Source organism: Giraffa tippelskirchi, chromosome 2, assembly GCF_054371585.1.
Source record: "Giraffa tippelskirchi isolate mGirTip1 chromosome 2, T2T-mGirTip1v1.2.pri, whole genome shotgun sequence".
NCBI lineage: Eukaryota > Metazoa > Chordata > Mammalia > Artiodactyla > Giraffidae > Giraffa > Giraffa tippelskirchi.
The window spans coordinates 56,134,602-56,151,504 of NC_137276.1; the positions used below are offsets into that span (position 1 = coordinate 56,134,602).

The 16,903-nt window shown below is 38.2% G+C and overlaps 1 protein-coding gene across 1 annotated transcript in view; it reads right to left on the reverse strand.

Moving 5' to 3' along the window:
• The window catches only part of NRG3 (neuregulin 3), a 1,196,705-nt gene that overhangs the window by 1,174,388 nt on the left and 5,414 nt on the right, over positions 1-16,903 (reverse strand). The window lies entirely within an intron of this gene.

Genomic DNA, 16,903 nt, shown 5'->3' on the forward strand with positions numbered 1-16,903 from the left:
AACTATCATGACATCAGCAAAGGCCTCCCTGAACACCTATATAAATTCAAACTTCCTATCCTATCATCCTATTCAGCATTTCTCCATTTCTCACTGGTAGAGACTATCTTACGTATGTGTTTCTATATGACTCTTCCACTAGAATGCTTCAGAGAGTCAATGCTCAGATCAGTCTTCATCCTTATGGCAGCCTAGGAGCCAGCTGCCTAAAAGAACATCAGGTAAATGCTGCTGCTGCTAAGTCGCTTCAGTTGTGTCCAACTCTGTGCGACCCCATAGATGGCAGCCCTCCTCTGTCCACAGGATTCTCTAGGCAAGAATACTAGAGTGGCTTGTCATTTCCTTCTCCGATAAGGTAAACAGTAGGTGCTTAATGTGCTGTGTGTGTGCCCAGTCATGTCCAACTCTTGGCAACCCCATCGGCTGTAGCCCACCAGGCTCTTCTGCCACAGAATTTTCCAGGTAAGAATACTGGAATGGGTTGTCATTTTCTCATCCAGGGGGTCTTCTGATCCAAGGATCAAATCCATGTCTCCTACACTGGTGGATTCTTCTCAGCACTGAGCCACTGGAAAAGCTCAGATGCTTGATAAGTCATTGCAAACTGAAGGATCTCGATAAGAGCTGTGAGGAAGAGGAGTCAGGCACGCTTACTCATGTCACTAACTTATCTGAAAAAAAAAAAAAAAGTGCCCAGGTGGCACCAGTGGTAAAGAACCTGCCTTGCAATGCAGGAGACATAAGAGATGCAGGTTCAATCCCTGAGGCAGCAAGATCCCCTGGAGAAGGAAATGGTAACCCACTCCAGTATCTTGCCTGGGAAATCCCATGGGCAAGGAGCCTGGCAGCCTACAGTCCCTGGGGTTGCAAAGAGTAAGACAGGACTGAAGCAACTTGGCACACAACTTATCTGAACACACTTACTCCCCCTTAGGCCATGATAAACAGTTTTTATCACACCATGTTTCACTATAAACAGAAGAAAACAAAGCCCTAAAGTCTCTCCCTCTGGAAAGTAAATCTACTACTATACTCAGATTTTTTTTTAAAGATTTACATGGAAAAGAGGAAAATGAAAAGAAATAGAAAAGTCAATGAGATGAATTTTAGCTTTCTCTTGATATATAAATCATCTTATTTTATCTCAGCAAATTAAATCCTGCTTAATAGTTTGCAACATCTATCAAGGTATACTTTGGAGAAAATGCTTTGGAAAAGTGTTCTTTACCCAGTGCTAAGAATCGGTTCTTGAGAACAATCACCCTGAAGAGAAGTGGCATGAGACAGAGAGTGAGAAAATGAGAGAGAGAGTTCTTCACTCTTCAGAAGCACATTTCCTCTTCAGCTTGTGTTTGGTGTGTCAGAAATTGAGACATCAGGGATTGACATAGAGCTGTTTCAAACAGAGCATCCCACATTTCTGGGGCAATCACACTGAAAGGGCATGCTGGTTGAGTCTGCCTTTCTCAAAGGCTGAGAAATTCATGTCCAGATGCCTGGAAACTGATATTTTTCAAGTCAACAACCATTGTGGGATTTAAATTTTCACAGCATCATTCTCTTCTTCTCTACAGTGATTTCCAGCTTGAGTTTTGCTTTTCAAACTATCAGTTCCTACGTACAGTATGCAATATCCCAAAATAAAAACATCATCTGTGACATATATCATGTTTGGCCTCTCATAATGACTTCAACTTGCCCCGATTCTCATATATCCAAACATCCTTTGGCTTCCACTGTGTAAATTATCAATCCTTTCAGCACCTTCACTTGTAAGACCGACTGTAGCACTGTAACGTGCTAAAATGTAACCATTATTCCAGGTTATTTTTGTCCTCTGAGCACAACTGCTTTACAATGTTGTGTTAGTTTCTGCTGTACAAAGAAGTGAATCAGCTATATGTATACATATAAATCTCCCTCTCAGAGTTCCCTCCCATCTCCCCACCCCACCTTTCTGGGTCATCACAGAGCACTGAGTTGAGCTCCCTGCACTGTACAATAGGCTCCCACCATCTGTTTTACACATGGCAGTGTATATATATCAATCCCAATTTCCCAATTCGCCCCACCCTCCCCATCACCCCACGTCCACATGTCCATTTTCTATGCCTGAATCTCTATTCCTGCCCTGGAAATAGGCCCCTCTATACCATTTTTCTATATTTCATATATATACATTAATATAGGATGTTTGTTTTTCTCTTTCTGACTTACTTCACTCTGTATGACAGACTCTAGGTCCATCCACACCCCTACAAATCACCCAATTTTTTTCCTTTTTACTGATGAATAATATTCCATTGAATATATTTATATACCACATCTTCTCTATCCATTCATTTGTTGATGGACATTTAGGTTGTTTCCATGTCTTAGCTATTGTAAATAGTGCTGCAATGAACATTGGGGTGCATGTTTACTTTAGAATTATGGTCTTCTCAGGGTATATGTCCAGCAGTGGGATTGTTGGGTCAAATGGAATTTTTTAGTTTTTTAAGGAACCTCCATACTGTTCTCCATAGTGGCTATATCAAATTACATTCCCACCAACAGTGTAACAGGGTTCCCTTCTCTTCATATTCTTTCTATCATTTATCATTTGTAGACTTTTTAATGATGATCTTTCTGGCTGGTGTGAGGTGATACCTCACTGTAGTTTTGATTTGCATTTCTTCAATAATTAGTGATGTTGAGTCAGCTTCTGAAGATGAGGAAACTGACAGACTTCATCAAGCTCAGATATCCAGTAAGAGGCAAAACTTGGACCCAGTCTTCCAAACTTAACATCCACCACTATTTCTCCAGGACACACACTCACACACGCACACACAGACTAAAAACCACATCATTAAGAGTGTAATATAAGCAAAAGAAAAAGAACAACTATTAAACACATCCTAATTCTAATTGCTGATTTTGAACCTAATTAGATAGTAATAGAATCAGGTAGTGGAAAACAAAACAAAAAGTTAACATTCCAAAGTTAAATGGAATCCAAAAAATAGTTCATCAAATTTAATTGGTAGTTTCCCTTTGGGTAGCTGAAGTTAAGACTGCTGAGGGTATTTGAACTGATCATCTGAATATGCTTATCTGTCAATTTGGAGGTGTCATCAGAATTTATCAATCTGTCATATAACATTTTTGAGTTTTTTTAATGTCAAAAAAAAAAATGTGATGTGATAGACGCTATGCCAACTTGCCTTGATCTTAAAACTATAAAGCTCAAAGGATAGATCTGTCAATAATCAGCAAAGCCTTAACAGATTCAGATTGTTTAATCCAAACCAAATGAATCAATCTCCTGTTTGAGTGTTAGGGATACACCAGAGAAGGGGCATCTCAGCCTGACAAATCCGTGCAAAAAACTGAAACATGGAGTCTCCCTGCTCCTCATAGAGAAGATTGAGCCAAAGGGAAGCAGATGCCAAAAAAGCAGGGGGTACAAGATGCTGGCCTGGCCTTGCTCTTTCTCAGGTGGCTCTCCTTTTATAATGTGACACCTGAAAACCTAGTGTCACTTAGTGATTTGATGCTCACCCACCTCTCTGCCACCCCTGGAGCTCACTGGGTTTCCATGGCACTTATTAACGGGCACAGCAGTAGGCTGGTGGCTGGAGGCAGTGGCTGTCAAGAGGCCCAGGTGCAGAGCAGATGACGCCGCTCCTCTCTGGAAGCTGAGCCTCATCTCCAGCTCCACATCCACACCACAGAGCAGAAGAGAGGACAGGAAACATTACTGAGCAGAGCACTGAAGATGTCCTGGACAGGACAGGCACAAAAAGGGTGTAGGTGATGCCCAGGCATGTCTTCACTCAAGGAAAAGGTTGCAATTTAAGCCCTCTGGACTGTTAGAAATTATTTCTGACCTATGTGTGTCTGTGTGTTTAGGCTTGTGTTCTTTATCAGAATCTTACTAGCTATGTAAGTTAATGTTTACTATAGCCACCTTGGGCTCCCCAGGTGGCTTAGTGGTAAAGAATCACCTGCCAAAGCAAGAGACGCAAGAGACACGAGTTCGATCCCTGGGTGGGGAAGATCCCCTAGAGTAGAAAATCCCACTTCAGTATTCTTGGTTGGAAAATTCCAAGGACAGAGGAGCCTCACAGGCTACAATGGGGTTACAAAGAGTCACACACGACTGAGCACATATGCACTCATAGGTTAACATACAGGTTAACATTTAGCCAAATAACCCAAGGGGCTACAGCCCCTAAGGTCACTTAGTCAAGAACAGTTGCACTTTATTCCTTATTTGCTGACTCCTTTTGACGATGACCATGACAGTGACCTACCTTCTATCTACAACACTATTTCCAGGTTTTAAGGGTGAAAAAACTTTGTTATCACATTATACTGGGCAGCTTTGGCACTTCTGGTCCTCAGAATTTCCCAGCAGCATCCTCTGCTGGGATGAAGCCCTGAATGGTGCAGAGAGGCATCTGGCCGTATAGTGTATGCAGACAGGAAAGGCCTGGGAACCTCTCCATTGAAATCTACTTCCATTTCAATAACTTTCTAAAATGTTTACTCTCATTTGTAATTAGGGAAATGCAAGACAGAACACCAACAAGATACTGTTTTAAAACTATCCTCTTACGCAGACATAGAGAACAGACTTGTGGACACAGCGGGGGAAGGAGAAGGTGGGACCAACTGAGAAGGTAGCATTGACATTACACTATCATGTATAAAATAGGTATTTTACAGGAAGCTGCTGTATATCCAAGAAGCTATGCTTGGTGCTCTATGATGATCTAGAGGTATGGCGTGGGGGTGGGGAGGCTCAAGAGGGAGAGGATATATGTATAGACACAGCTGGTTCACTTTGTTGTACAGCAGAAACCAACACAGCATTGTAAAGAAATTACACTCCAATTTCTAAAAATTAAAACAAAAAATAAAACTATCCTGTTGGCAAAGAGTTTTTTGGTTGGTTGGTTGGTTTTATTGTCAATGATATGTTAACGCCTACAATACTGGGGGGCAGGAGTTATGGCAAGAATGGGCCTTTGACACGATAATGGCAGCAAAGTAATTTGCTCCATTTTCCTGGATGAGAATTTAAGAATTTAGAATGAAAATGTAAGAGTTTTATTTTGTTTTGTTTTGTTTTTTGCTGCATATATATTGGCCAAAAGTTTACAATCCATCTGTGGATGTTCAGGGCAGGTTTTTTTATATAATAATGACCAAATTAGAACAAACCACATTCTCAACAAGTGATAAGCTCATTATATTTTTGTATATCCATATACATCAGCACAGAACCATTACAGATAGAGTTTTAGGTACTCTAACACAAAAGTATTTTAAAGTGCAAAAAGACAGCTGAAAGAGAGTATAATTTCATTTTTGAAAAAAATATTAGTCTCATATTCAACAAAAAGATAACAACACTTGTCTTAGCCTGGGTTATAGCACTAAGTTGACTTTTATTTTCCTCTTACTTCTTATATTTTCTAATTTTCCATACTGAAATGTCTTACTTAAAAATGAGGAAGGTGCTCTAAGAAAAAGATAAAATATTAATACTAGCCACCTCAAGTTTGAATTACATGTCACTCTGACTGTCACCGCTCAGAGCTCTGCTCTAATGGGATGGATGGAACCACATTCTGGTATTAAAATGCCCATGCCAACCAACATGTCAGGAAATAATTAATGCCTTACATTTAGACACATTTGTAATATTGCTTTAGAAATACAACTCCTAGTCCTCTGTGCTTGTAACACTCAGCAACCAAGAATTCTGTTTAATTCAGGGAGAAAGGTATTGTGAGTCTTTCTGGAACTGGATTAATTTATTTATACTTCCAAAGAAATATTTTATGTGAGTCAGTAACTCCTCCAGGCCTCCTTATACCTCTATTCTTGGCATCTGTTTATTTTTACATGTATATCTACATATACTTTGCAGTAACAGACCTACAGCTGGCTACCAAGCTCTACATCTGGATAAGGAATTCTATTTTAAAGTTGGAAACAAGCAAAATTCCCTGGACTTTAGGATGTAATCAAGTCACACCTATGTAGCACACTGAAATATGGGGGTTACTAAATGCTGAACTACAAAATATCCCACCCCAAAAAACTGCATGAATATATATGCACGTGTATATGTATGAGAGCGAGAGAGAATGTGAGCTAGGGTAAGGCAGGAAGATAGCCAGCAGAATTAGTAACTCAAAAATTCCACTAATATTATCATCTCAAATTTATAACATGGCCTCAGGGAATTTTGGACACAAGGAGACTTGAACAATATCTTGTCCAATAGCCTCATTTACAGAAGAATCTGAGATTCACAACCTGAGGAGTCTACCCTGAGGTCTCAAACAACTGAGTGACAGCAGTAGACCTACATTCCTAAACCAGGTCCAGTGGCCTTCCTATTGTGCCTTAATTACTTTTCTTCCATTGAAAACCACTCTTCTAATTATCTTATTTTCCTTGGAAGCAAAAAAAAAAAAAATAAGAATTAACAAGAGTATGCAAAGGATCATGAAGTTCTTTAGGGTAAGAATCTCCCTAGGCTCCATGGAAAGGCTTCACCAGGTTCTTTGGTTCACAGTTTACAACATGGTGGAGTATCACACAGGGAGTGGCAGACTAGGTATACGGAGATTTAAAAAGCCTGGATAAGCTGTAAACTTCCAAGTCCTTCCTCAGATGCCTGAAATAGGCTGTACTGCTCATGCCACAGTGCTACCCACACCAAACCTTAGATGGTACTGTAGTCCATGCACTGAACAGCTTTCCTTCTTTGAATTTCTCTCTCCCATGGGACAGGGCAACAACTCTTTTTCATCAAAAGCAAAAATATTCTAGACCATTCAAACAGCCTGATTTTCCTGGCATGAAAGCATCTCTATTTGGGGAACGTCCAGAGGTTCAACTGATTGCATGTAACTGATAATTAAAGGGTAAAGTGGACTTTCCAGCACTGAAGTAAAGAGTAATTGACGGAACAGCTAGGGTACACTTGCCAAAACGCAGTATTTGTAATTTACTTGTATACAATTCATCCCATGTCTCATAGCTGATACCTGGAAGAAAGAAAGCAGTTCTAGCAGGGGAAACAGATGATTTCACTGGGCAAAATAAGGATGTCTGGGGAAAGGTGAGAAAGTTACATCGCAAACTTCAGCAAAGTGTTTGCGTTTAGAAATACCACTGGCCAAAGATCACCCTTCTCCATGGTTTGCTCACAAAGAGAGTCTCCTGCAGCATAAAGAGCTCCCTGACTGGCAATTTAATTCAATTTTCACAATGGAATGCAGTACATAAAGACGTTCCGTACCTGGCAATTAAAGTCTTCAAACTCCAACACTTAGATATGCAGCTACTTTATGACAACCAGGATAAGAACACACATATTCACTGTGGACAACATTTAGCGATTGTACTATACACTGTGGAGTACAAGAAAGCTGAGAGTTGCAAATTGGATATATGCTTACAGTGTCTCCATTTTTGTACATGTGGATAAGAGAGAGAAAATGCAAACACTGTGATAAGAGTTAGTTTTAAAAAAGAAATCTATATAATTTTTTAAAAGCCTATAAGGCTTTTCTCTGATAAAATCATTTTAATATTTACTTAATATCCATCTTCAATATCTGTGCTCAAGTCAAATGTTTTAAATTATGGCATCCTAGCGGCCGAGTCCTTACCATTGGTAACACTATTTTTAAAAAATCATCAAAGGTTTCAAACTGTAAACAAATTTTCAAAGTTCCTCCCTTCCTCCACTCCAAAAAATATGAACTACTATTGCTCCAAGCCAAGTCAACTAGCTGAAAGGCATAAACCTCTCCTTGCCATTCAAGAAGATAATGGTTCAGACGCCAGTCCCCACAGAATTTAGATGCACAAAGCCTATCAGAAGGTCCCAGGCAGAAGGAAGTGTGCTTAGCAAGCAATATGTTCTACTGGACCTTTCCATTTAGGTTAACATTTTTGTGTTATCTAGTCATTTAGAAGTAATAGAGCTCTTTAGACTTTTATAACACTGAGCCATTTGCAGTGCATTGTAGGAAACAGCATTTCATTATTTATCATAAATTACTCAGAGCTGCTCATGATGAAAGACGAGCGTCAATGGGTTAGCACAGAAGGTCACTGAGAAGCTTACAAAACCAAATGATAAAGGGGAAACACAAATTTGATACTGACTTTGTTACAGCTTTGCTGCCTTCCTTTCAAAGATCTCTTCTGATCAAATACACAAAGACCTCAACAAATAACTAAAAAAAAAAAAAAGTTACCTTTATCTAAGTCAAAAAACTAAAGTGAAAATATTCCAAGCAAATAACACTAGTATGTGTCAGCTGGCTTTATTATAAACGTTGACATCAGTGAAAATTATCTGATCAGTGAGAACAGCAGAGATACCATTGGCTCTTAATACTAATTTAACATTTGCACTTAAACACAGTGTTATAGCCCCTCTATCTGGTAACAAGGAGCAGCCAAATGAGCTGGCAAGAGTGATGAATCTGATTCTAATCCAAAGTTCTTCTTTATGGTGAACAAAGTGAGGTGACAGAACTAATTTTAGCTGTCAATATGTAGATAACCGGATGTAGTTCCTGAGTCTACAACAGAAGTTACCTGGCAAGCTAGTCAAGCAAGAGCCTCACATTACAGCCATCCATCCTCAGGGCTCCCGAGGCAGCATCTTCGCTCTCTCAGCCCTCACCATGGGATGAGTGCACACAGGGAATCAACAGTGCCTCTGCCTTTTGAATGCCATACAGTGTCAGTAGTGCTCGATCCCAAAAGGTGCTGACTGGCTTCTGGAAAGAGGACCTCAGATGGAATCAGAGGGGCAGCATGGCAATCAATTCACAGAGGAGTTTTTTGCCTCCAGAAAATCTGAAGTCACAGGTTAATTTAGGTGAGGCAGTAGAATCAAGCATATCCTCTTGTTATTCTCCTTGTGTCTCCACTTTCAAATTTTTAGATACTTGAAAGCTACTATTTTGGGTTAAATCTAGGGCTGTGTTGATGTGACTGTGGAAAAAACTAAACATTTTAACACACACCAATTCTACTGATTCTTGCAGCACTTTGAAGAGGCAGTGGAATGAAGTCAATACTTACACAGATTCAGCACTAGTCAAGGACCCTATCTAAATGACACGGGACAAATTAGCCTTGGAGAATCTTTACAATGTGCTGCTTTTCCCTCCCTCTAAGTCATCCTAGAGACCCTGTATCTTGTGAAATTAACACAGATTATTGTGCAATTCCTTGAACCAACCCTGACTGTGACTTCCCAGGGTAGCCTAGCTAAGTCCTCTTAAACCCTCTCTCCAAATCAGACCCTGCCCTAAGGAAAAGGTGAGGCTGTTTCATTAATTCCAAGAGGCCATCTTTGCCCACCAGGCCAGACACACAGATGCAAAGCCAGCTGTTACTTCCCTTTAAAGTAGCAAACTGCTTGTTAATGACTTTTTACTTCCCTGGCCTCACTTGGCCTTTTCTCTGCCAAGACACTCTTCCTTGAAACTACCTATGTCTGACCTGATGACTACTTTCTGAAAGGATCTAATATACTTTTCAGCTGGAATCGCATACTTCACTTAATTATTTGCTGGCATATAAGTTGTGACCTCAACAAAATCATAAACGCAGATCATGAATTAGCTTTCTCATGTATCGCACACTCTAATGCTGGCAGAACTGTATAAAGTCACTCTTGAAAACAGGTATGGCTTACACGTGTAAGATGGGTGAAAAGGGCTAATGTATGCTGTATCAGAAACACTCCTGATATGGATGAAAGAAAATCTTATATAATATAAACATAAGGTATCCATTCAGAAAGACTTAAATTAAAAAGGAGCATCTCTAAGGCATCTCACTAAGCCAAGATGCTAAGAACAAAGGAAGCTGCTGAAGCCAGGAAGACCCTCTTTGCCTTTAGTAGACTGTGAGGCATGCACAACAAACATGGAGAATTACTATCCAGTGTCTATAAATGGGACAACCCGTACGTTCAGGTTACCACCCTGGGCATATTAAGTGTTGGTCAAAGGAGTGTTTTGAAAGATGTCTTTTATACAATCGAGTTTGTAATGATGTATACAAAAAGTGCACAAATCATAAGCATGCAGCTTGATGAACAGTGGTGAACAAAGCTCACCTACAAGATTAGTACCCTGATCCTTAGTATTTTCCCACTACCCCCCAAATCCCATATCTTGAGTTTCCTTCCAGTCATTATCTTGACTCCTAATGTTTAATATTATATACACAGAATCACTTTTTATTCTCTTTTTGCTCACCAAAGTATCAATATTTGTGAGCTATCTTAAAAGACTCTGAGCACAACTCATGATCAAATTAAAGACCAGGTGTCCTACAAATCACCCCTTTCCACTGGCCTATGGAATTGTTCTATCTGTAGACAACCATCTAACTTTATCATGTGAATAAACACCATATGATTCATTGAGAGGATTACAGTATCCAATAAAGCTTTGAATTGGTCATCCCACCTGTTAGTATCTGACCTAAGTCCTCTCTTATAAGACCCAGTGCTACAAATTAGCCTTTTCATTTTCCTGTCATTTCATCCTTAAAATAGATCAGGTAATTGGTTAGTATGCCCACAATTGGTTGATTTCTATAGGTTATATCCATCCTTAGCAATACTACTAAAGACTGCCCAACTTTGGCAAGCTGCAAAAGCCAGTAAGTAATACAGTAAAAATATTACTTTTTTTATCCTCATAAGATCAAGACTAATAATCCAAGGTCCAGGGTAAGACACTGCCTTCAATAAGGCATTATTCCCCATGAGCAATGAAATTTGTTTGTATTTCTTCACATCTGCATTTCACAGCAACTCAGCTCAGACAACACTTTAATGCTGACACCATCAATGAAGACACAAACTCTTAGACTAGAAAAAATCTTTACAGAACCATGACCAACAACTGAATTGATTCATGGATTTTATTCTTCACTTTATCAAAAGCTTAATAACTTCTAATTAGAGAGATAATTCATGACCATTAAATAAAACTTAGAAACTACAGCAAAGTACAGTAAATTAAATGACCTTCCTATTCCACAATCCAGAAATCATTAGCATTAACAATTCTGTATACTTCCCTTGATTACAGTTACTATTTATTAAATCTATTATTAATAATTGATGTAGCTCTATATAACTGGCATCTTATATAATTTTCTACCCAAAGGTTAAATATTTTGTAGTATATTTAAAATAACTAAAAAATATAATTTAATGGCTTTGTAAATCTATCACATGGGTAAAGTAAAATTTATCTTATTTCTTTTATTTGCACCTAAAACTTATAGATGTACATTCACTTGCCAAATATTTGGTTGTTATATTCAAAGCTTTTCACTGAAAAAATTTTGGTTACCTTTCTTGTGAAAAACCATACTGCAAATATCTACTGAGGAATTCACTGAGGAATGAGAAGTTAAAGCTGCATATAAAACAATCCAAGTGCATATTTCTTACGACATATGTATTTTCTCTTAAACTTGCCCACAACTTATTCAACAAGCATTTTTTAAGTAACTTATCTTTATGGAGTGTATCCAAAGTAATCAACCTAGTTCTAATATAAACCACAATTAATTTATAGCTTTGAATATTATTTAAATACATTACCTAATTACAGTAACAAGAACAACCAGCATAAATAGGTTTGTGAGGAGCTAATATACAACTAACACTTGGTAAATATATCTCTCATTTCTTGAAGGCAGAAGCCCTACCAGTTGTGGATGTCCAGCATTAAAAGGGAGCATTTGTCAGTTTTTTTTAATACAGAAGAGAGTCTCATACAGAAAACTCAATTAAATGGAATTCAGTCAAGACAGTGTTTAATATAAACATTTCTATACCACATTTTCACTTTTCTATCCCAGAGTCTAGATTTTGTCATCATGCTGATAAAAACTCTTGGTTAACAATAATTTTGGGGTAAGCAATCTCATTTCCTCTCTTCTTTATGAGTGCAGTCGTCATTCTTAGTCTATGGGATTCATTCACATTCTTTGGGATTTTGACAACACAGGCTTCCTGACATTACAGCACTCCTGCCCTTCAGCATAAAAACTCCCTGGTGGCTCAGATGGTAAAGAATGTGCCCACAATGCGGGAGACCTGGGTTCCATCTCTGGGTTGGGAGGATCCCCTGCAGAAGGGAACAGCAACCCACTCCACTATTCTGGCCTGGGAAATCCCACCGACAAAGAGGAGCCTCACAGGCTACAGTCCATGGGGTTGCAAAGAGTCGGACATGACTGAACAATTAAGACTTTCACTTTACCCATCTGCACAGCTATTCGAAAACTCTGTAACTTTATCATAGTATTTGATCTATTTCTGTTTTCTTTTTATGAGTAGGAAATCCCAATCATTTTTCATTTTAACTTTCAGGATATTTGTTCTTAGGGATCCTTGGTACATAGCAAAGTCAAACAAGTAAGTAATGACTGGGTCCAGTTGTTGGTACTCTTGGCAGACCATCAAGGTCTCACCAAACTTCTTAGTAATGCAGTCTAGGCAATGGTGGGTACCTTGCAGGATAGTTCCAGGAGGGAATTCAGATGCTCTGTGGGAAACACTATATGTGCGCAACATCCAACATTTACTTGGTAGGGTAGGTATTTTAAGCCTCAAGTCTATTACTCCAAAGGCTCCCGGACACATTTCCATGGGCCACTCTCAGCATACAATGCAGTAACTACTGCAATCAAAAGCAAGTTTAGAGTGAGCAGAGAAGAAAATTTTGGCTAAATTTCAGGAAGCAGAGAAATAAAGTCTGTAACTATTTTCTGTCATTGTTCTATTGAATCACCTACAAGCAGCCACAGGAGGAAATAAGAGAGTTAAGATCAAGGAACAGAAGTTTAGAGGAACACATTCTTTTTCTTTCTTGAAATACATCCTAAATTTCTCCTTGGACTGGAAACCAGGGCAATTTCTCTGGTTACAAAGGCTCCCTTTACTATAGCAAAGAACAGGTATGAGCAGATATGCCATTTACACAGTTAAAAATGGCAAATGTCACTGGCTCTGAGCTAAGGGCTTGAAAGAGATAATGAGCATGATATATCAACCCTGTGTCAATGTCTTAGGATTTGAAGTAGGAAGAGATTACCTGTAAAATGATCTTCCTATGTTCCTGATTTTTCAAAACGATGCCACTTACGTATGTCCTAGGCAAATTATACAACCAATCTAAGCCCAGCTCAATTAACCTGCATAATTCAGATAATCAGACTATGCTATAGGCCTAGATGATTGTCTTTCAATCCTTGTTTCAATAAACATATAAGGCAAAATATGTAAGTGTGAACCCTCCTGGCACACAGTAAAATTCCACAAATGACAGCTCTGAGTATTCTTTCCTGTATTCTCAAGCCCCTTCTAAGACTGAGATTCTGTCAAGACATCTTTCCCATTTCTGAAAGTAAAATTCAAAGCACAGAAATCAATTAGAGTCTGCTCCCAAAATGATGACAGAGTGATTTTCTCTTAGTGAAATTCTAACTCCCTGGCAATTGACTGGAAGAGCAGGCCAGTGGCCATATGTAATCATGGAAGGGTATCTTAGGAAGTAGGCTAATATCCTGAAGAATTCTTATCAAATGCTTAGCATAAAAATTCTCTTCTCACTCACAGATTTAGAATGAACTTACGGCTACCAGACTGGGAAGGATGAGGAGAAGGGACAGTTAAAGAGTTTCGGATCGACATGTACACCCTGCTATATTTAAAAGGGATAAGCAACAAGGTCCTACTGTATAGCACAGGAACTCTGCTCAACGTGATATGGCAGCGTGGATGGAAGGGGAGCTTGGGGAGAATAGATAAATGAATATATATGGCTGAGTTCCTTTGCTGTCCACCTGAAACTATTATAACATTGTTAACTGACTATACTTCAACATAACATAAAAAGCTAACAAGAAAAGTCTCTTCTCATAATCCTGGCTATAGTGTATCACTGCTAAAGCAGTTGCATAGATATAGAAGATTTCTTTTCTTGCTCTTACAGTGTATACTGCATCCATGATACACACTATCATGTCTAGGAAAAGTCCTCAAAGACAAAATCATCATTGTACGCTGCTAGACTTCTATTATTAAACTAAATTCTGAATTCAGTTTGCAGGCTTGTTTTTTACTAGCCTCTTTTTATGCCTGGAAATGGCAAGCTATGATTTATGTACAATCACCAACCTGTCTTGAAAAATAACGGCTCATAACAAAAAGAAGTAATCCTGTGAAATATAATTCAGGATGAAGTTTCCAACAAACACAGACTTGAAGCAAGATGTTTTCAAAATGTTAATATTAAAGTTCCCTAAAGTACAAAAGCATCTATCTAAAAGAGCTCTTGATGCGCAAGCAACCCATTAATCCTCTGGAACTTAAACCACAATAACTCCTAAATTAAGAGGGGGAAGATAATGCAATGCAGATATCACATGTTTTTACTAACATGCTCTCTAAATTCCAAAGATTCAATGACAATAAGACAGTGTGGGAAGGGAACAAAAAGGAGCCATAAGGGCATCCTTTGTTCCATCAAAAATTTTCAGAATTTTGTGGGTTTCAGATTTCCAGATAATTATAGTTCAACAATCTCTCTCATTTTCTCTCAAATTTCAGTTCCTCTCTCAGAGAAACATACGTGCAAAACAGACTACAAAACTATCTACCAAGCAAAGGATGAGAAATGGTGGGTTCCAGTTTGTGACTAAGCTTTCAGGATGATTCGAGGGAGATTTCTACACCATATTCTACTGTGTGTGCCAGGGTACCAGAGAGGAGCACAGGAGAGATCCAGGGACATGCAGGCATAATCATCCCTCACTGTAATGGGAGATTCCTCAAGTCAGGTAGCAAATGAGCTCCAACATTTCAGCTGAATTCAATGGTCTGATGTGGTCTTGGATGAAAATACCTAGCCTATCCATTTTCCATCTCTCTTGACACAAAAACAGTTGAGTATTTGCAGCTTATAGGCTCTTTTAGAAGCAGTATATGAAGCAGGTTATTATCATCACCCCCTCATTATCCCAGAAGAAGAAGTTAAAATTCAGGAGATTAAACTGGTTCTTTGAGGTTCACAGTTATCACAGGATTCAAGGCTACAGGGTTTTTTTGGATTTTTTTCCCTTCTATTCCAGACGTTATCCCTCCCAGTAAAGTTTCTAAAATATATGGTCACGACTGACTTACATTTACAATACTATTACCTACAAAGGGGATACTTTCCCAACCCTTAGCCAGCTGGCTGCCACCACTCCAGGGTAACGAACTTTGTCAGGGCCGCGGCACTGTGAGAAAGTCACAGCCAGCAAGCCAACCTGAAGGACACACCTGCATACCTCTCTGCAACTTCTTTTTAGGTTGTGTGCTCACCAACACTCAGTGTCAGTAACAAACCTGTTCATGCCAGTTGTTCTTACTATAATTATGTTATTTAGTTAAATTTTATGTAAGCCAATGACATATGATTGTGGAAATGAAAGATAATTGTAGTTTCTATTAAATTATAGCTGAATGTTCTGAAGAAACTCCAAATGGAGAGTTGCTGGGGAGAAAAAAAGGAAAGAAAATTACTTTGAATTATATGAGCAAAAAAACTGTAAAAGAAAAAAAAAAACTATAAAAGATTTCCAGGGCAGGGGGGATATTAGAGTATCAACGAAAAATCTGGTTTAAATTCTTTCACCAGTATCTTTGGAGAAGAAACAAGTAATTAGAAGAGTAGCATATGGAAAAGAAAAGGAAAAAGATGCTAAACTCAAACTAAGAGATATAATTTTTTAAAAAATGCCTACATCAAGGTATGGGAGAATGAATGTTGTATATATTTGAACTTTTAAGTTCATTTAAAGTTTTATTTTTCTGTTTTTTAAACAGATACTTTTATAGATGTTTTAAATTAACCAATTAACCACCAGCATAGTAATACCCCAATCAACATTTAATATTCATTAAAATAAATTTTAAAATCAAAACATGACATTATGAAAACAAAGAATGGATATAATAGTGCATGTTCAATTCTACAATTAATTGTTTTATGGAATCAGATAATAGGTACTGTCAAAATCAGTATGATTTGTATATCAATCTGTGTGGGACAATAAATGGTCATTAGTTTTCCATCAAGTTTTCTGAATCTTCAAAAAAAATTTTTAATTAAAAAAAAATACCAAGACAGTTTGCTAACTCAATTGCATAAATAGGTATAATGTTTTCCCTTAACTTTCTATATCAACCTAGTCAAACACGGCTTACCAAAAAGGTTGACTTTTAAAACAACTTGAAAGAACATGGCAAGGTTAAGTATATCTAAGAAAATTTCTTGTAATGACTACTGCTTACACGATAAGCTAAGGAAATAAAAAGTAAGATAAAATAATCAAAAGTCTGTAAAGGGCCTTCAGACAGAGCCATGATTCAAATCTATAAAAGACTGGGTAAGGCAGGAGTCCATACGTCCTCAGAGAAAAAGTTGTAAAAATGCAAAACCAAACCATGTGTCCTAAGACTTTCATTAATAACCACATGAATGGATTTAGGTACATTTCCATCCTGGTATCACAAAGCTTTAAATTGAGTCTCTTTCTCCCTCCTGCCTTCTATATGTACATGGTTCTGGAGGAAACACTTTTTTGAGTACAGACAAGTAAAATCTCTAGACTCCAAAAATGTCTCAGTGGTATTTGCCAACGCAGTACCAGCTCTGTGCCTCACCCAACACAAAAGTCTGAAGATAAAAACAGGTTCATGGAGAGAAAAGTGAATTCTAGTTCTATTCACAAGCAATTCAAATTCACTTTTCAGACTTAGATTTATGGTTCTTTCTTTGCTCTTATATAT